Source organism: Pinus tabuliformis, chromosome 2_1, assembly GCF_031772625.1.
Source record: "Pinus tabuliformis cultivar Carrire ecotype Pingquan chromosome 2_1, CPIR1, whole genome shotgun sequence".
NCBI lineage: Eukaryota > Viridiplantae > Streptophyta > Pinopsida > Pinales > Pinaceae > Pinus > Pinus tabuliformis.
Genome location: NC_142299.1, coordinates 761,384,012 through 761,388,107, shown reverse-complemented (window position 1 = coordinate 761,388,107; position 4,096 = coordinate 761,384,012). Strand labels below are relative to the sequence as shown.

At 30.4% G+C, this 4,096-nt stretch overlaps 1 pseudogene across 1 annotated transcript; it reads right to left on the bottom strand.

The window, feature by feature from the left end:
- Positions 1-207: 207 nt before the first annotated feature.
- Positions 208-2,555, bottom strand: LOC149202803 (CASP-like protein 1U1 pseudogene; annotated as a pseudogene). The gene is made up of 3 exons (XR_016253693.1): positions 2,321-2,555; positions 572-692; positions 208-477 (listed from the first exon to the last, which is right to left on the bottom strand). The product of XR_016253693.1 is annotated as a CASP-like protein 1U1 pseudogene (transcript).
- Between the last annotated feature and the right edge of the window lie 1,541 nt (positions 2,556-4,096).

Genomic DNA, 4,096 nt, shown 5'->3' with positions numbered 1-4,096 from the left:
GTATCATAACCCAAAATATTATTAAATTTATTCTACACAATACAAATATTTTATTCAACAAAGTAAAAATGGTGATCTTGGTTTGGAGGTTGGTTCGAAATTCAGCTCCACAGCTGACCGAAACTGTAGCAGATATTCTTCAATCCAATAGTAATTAATAATTCCAGCTAGACAGCACGCCTTTAAAAGCGTAGCAGGTCTCGCTGTTAATTTACCAATGCCAATGTTATCATTCCATTAATACGGTCAACGGGCCGAGTTCGTGCGTCTGTATAGACTGTAAACAGACATGACACTGAGCGCCATAAAGATGACGAGACCAACAAACGAAACAACTAGAGCTCCAACTCCATGGTGGCAGAACCGATCATATATACCGCAGATTTTTTGCCACTGAGTGTGAGAATTTCCCTTGTATCCAACGTAGGCAATGGCGGTCGCTGCAGAGACGCCCGACGATACCAGCGCCACCATCACCTGCACACAATTATGAAATTCAATTCGAGATTTGAACAACATTTATACCGCAGCTTTCATAGCTTCATAGCAAAGAAAAGGAGAAATGCATTACCAAATCGGTGACAGAGAGAAGAAAGGCTGACAGAGTAGAGGAGGCGAATTTGCCTGTTACGGAGAAGATGAATGAAAGCATTGTGTACCCACAGGCGACTGCATTCGCCACTACAAAGAACCTGCAAAACAACATATCATAGGGAAGATCTCAACATGCAACAACATAGAAATTTAAATATTTAATAATAGTAAGTGTAGTTTAGTTGAAACGATTTTTTCCAAATTCATTGAACGCAATTTTGTTTTATGTGTAATTTGTAAACTTTGACAATCATCTAACATTGTATCATGAAAGAAAAGTCATTTAGTGTATTAATTAAGCAATTTAATATATTACTAGAGTTGTTTAATAAATTATTAATTTATTGTACAATTTTTATTTATTTATATCATACAAGAATTTCTATTATAAATATATTATTTTTATATAAGTTAATAATTTAATTATTGGGTTAAGAATGGTCATGTTTATGTTATTTTTATATAAGTAAATAATTTAATTGTTGGGTTAAGAATGGTCCTGTTTTATAAATATTTTGATTTAGTTAAAATAAATTGAATTAAAAATTAAAAATATTATATTAAAATAAAAATAATTTCAAACTAAAATAATAATAATAATAAATTATATGTTATTATTTTTTTATTAATTTTTGTTAAGTAATTTAGATAAATTTGAGGTGTTCAAGTTAAAGGTGGTTTTTGAGCTTTAGGTTTATGAGAACTCATAATATTGAATGCTGAAAATAACATGGAATATAATCTATTTAAAACGGGAAATTAAACAAGTCTAACCCAATTTAACTCAAGATCTACCAAACCCTAGAAAGATCAATTGCATCTCAAGAGATTTGATCTCTCCACAGACTTGGAGACTTGGGACATCCTAAGTTAAGATAAGTTTATCAGTGATAAAACCTACATATTATTTAACTCTAGATCTACAAACCCTAGAAAGATCAATTTCATCTCAAGAGATTTGATCCCTAGATTTGATCTTCTAGACACTTGGTATATCGTAAATTAAATAAATTTATCACTAATAAAACTTAAATATTATATCTATAAAATTTAGTATTACATTAATATAATTTTTTTTAATATATTTATTTTGTGAAAAAAAAATTAATAAAAAAAATATCATCACATTTAATATAATAATAAAATCTATTTAATAGATTATTTTCCTCTATTCAATCATAATAATAATACAGGATCATTCATGTGCAAATATATTAACTAGAATTCTTTGGTGTAACATGATCATGGACACATACTAACGGGATTTATTTGGGAGAGTCTCATCTTGTAGGTTAATTTTCTATATTTAGTGATAAAGAAGAGCTTGGTGATAGCTTAAGTAAACTCATGAAATAAAAAATCGTTGACAATGGAGAAATGAAATATGCTTCTCTTTGAATACACATACAAATGCTCCGACACTTCCAACAATAAAGTATACCTCTTTCCAAGTTATGACTTGTTGTCCTTTCTACTACTTATTTATATATACAATACATATGCATTGCTCAGATATTCAAAGATTTAAAACTAATAATGCTATAATATCCATATACCATTGAGGCCAAAATTTGATTAATTTTTTTATAAACCTAAGGTTTTGGAAGAATAAGACCAACAATATTTTAACCGGTATCTACCTACTTATTTAACCCGTTTATATGAGAGTAAAAACACAGAGAAGATAACTGAGCTAAGCTGATCTAATATCCTCCTACCCACATACACGAAGGCAGGCGAATATTGGTATTTGGCAGGCCATGGCCCAACGATGGGAAGTATCACCGTCTGCTTGTTCGTTCCCATTACGATTGCAGCAGAAAACGTGCAGCCGATTGCCAGCAGTCTCAAGATGACATCCACTACAAAGAAACTGCTATTAACTCCATTAACTCTCTCCGCATCTTCCCGCCGGACTTATTCTCAGTCTCTAAGTAACCCACCTTCACTTGAGATGCCATTTTTTCTTCCCTGCCACCACAAAATGTGAGTTCCTCTACATACCAAGAATTGAGCACCGATAATGGATATATATTACAGCACAGGTGCGTACGTGGACGATTTATAAGCTCACATAATTCTTTATTAGTGAAAGCGACGGAACATAAATTCTGGTGTTTATATAAAAATCTGATTTCGTAGGGTGACGATGTATAGGTAGGGTAGTTGGAAGTTTTAATGATAAATTTAACCGAGTTCCAGTAGTATGACACGATTATGTTCAATAATTTTGAAAAAAAAATTATGTACCGACTTCGTCAGTACTGATCCTACTGCTAAGATCGTTTAATTGTTTATTCAAGTACATATGGGTATATTGCCCCCCAATTTGAATAGTAAGACTCTGTACAATCACCAATCCCACCTCCATTGTATTTATCTATTATCTGTGAGAAGAGCATTATTGGGATGGAGCTTACAACTACTACGATTTGATGTGCGTGGACGTTTTGCATCCAACTGACTTATACCTCATTCCTAAGTGTGTAAAGTCTTGTTTTTAAAATAAAATAATTTCGTTTCACCTAATGTCCAAATATTTTATTACCCGATTACAGAAGTTCCATATACAGACACATGGCCGACGGCCCCGCTTGATCCCATATGAAATAATATCCGCAGATTTTTTGCCCCAAGTTTCAAATACAAACACACAGCCCCTATTGATCTCATATGAAGTAATGTCCGAAGATATTTTTCCCATATCTCATGAATCCATTCCTATAAAAAGGATAATCCATTCAGCTGTTCCATTCAGAGGGGTTAATTTTGATAGATATTTATTTGTTTTTATCTTATTTAACCGTTTTAAAATTAATTCATTTTATTTTAAAAATATCATAAAAACAAATAAATATCCATCAAAATTGACCATCAGACTAAGCACGGCCTTGTTTGTATAAATATCCATCAAAATTGACCATCAGACTAAGCACGGCCTTGTTTGTATATGAAACTTTGGGCAAAAAAATATTTTTCTAGAAATGTAAATAACTGCTTTTGATTTTTTATAAATCATAATTTTTTTTTTTAATTTAATATTATCGTAAATTTTGATGAGACTTTTGGAAAATATTTTAATGAATTTATTTTTTTTTAATTTATTGTCCTGAATAGCTTTTAATTTTAGAATATGTTATTTCTCAGACACATTTTTGTTAATGAAACTTTGTTTCACTAAAAAAAATTTTGGCCATTGTGAGGTTTTTACAGATTTATATTAAATAAATTTTGGGTTTCTACAAATCTATTTTATAAGATTGAATTTTTTTGGTGGTTTGTATATGTATAGTGAATAAAATATGGATTAGAAAACCATAATTTTTTTTTGATGAATGCTTTAATAGAACACCTTGTCGCCCTCTTCTCTACACTTGTGGACTCAAATTCTACATTTTTTTTTGTTAAATACTATTTCATTATAATTTTATTTTCCTTTAGCAATATTATACTAATATATATTAAGATTAAGTGTTTTTTAACCTAGTAATAATTTTAATAC